This window comes from Halyomorpha halys, unplaced genomic scaffold (genome assembly GCF_000696795.3).
Source record: "Halyomorpha halys isolate HHAL.00 unplaced genomic scaffold, Hhal_1.1 Scaffold2231.1, whole genome shotgun sequence".
Classification (NCBI taxonomy): domain Eukaryota; kingdom Metazoa; phylum Arthropoda; class Insecta; order Hemiptera; family Pentatomidae; genus Halyomorpha; species Halyomorpha halys.
Genome location: NW_027113386.1, coordinates 1 through 550, shown reverse-complemented (window position 1 = coordinate 550; position 550 = coordinate 1).

The window sequence follows — 550 nt, the reverse complement described above, 5'->3', positions numbered from 1 at the left end:
CAACTACCGATGGTTTCTTGAATTGTGCGCTTCATACTCCACCAGAAGTATCGACGGCGCAACGCCTGTAGTGTTTCGTTCAGCCCTCTATAATTGGTCTTCCCCTGGTGATATGCTAGGGTCACCTCCTTTTGACGTTCCGCATCACGGATAGTTTCTGCCATCATTGTACAGCGTATAAACAACCGGCCAACCCCAATCTGTTCCGTCCACCAAAGACGCCGAATTTTATCCCACAGCACTGCATTTCCAACGTATAGATGATGGGTTTTTCCGTCCTTCGATGCATCCTTTAGTGCTCTGCAGATTTGGTTCTCCCTGAGACTGGGCTGGGACCATATAGTAACAATATTGCTGCTGCCGTATTTTTCATGCCCCATCTTCAGTAGCCCCGAGGTTTTGGTTTTCCATATGATTTGCCATCGTTTATCATTAATGATATCGTCAATTTCTTCCATCTCGGTTGGTCTTTCCACAGTTGAGTCTTCATCTTCGGTTGTCTCTTCTCTGTTTTCTGATTCTTCTGTGCCTGGTCGATGTTCTTCTTCCG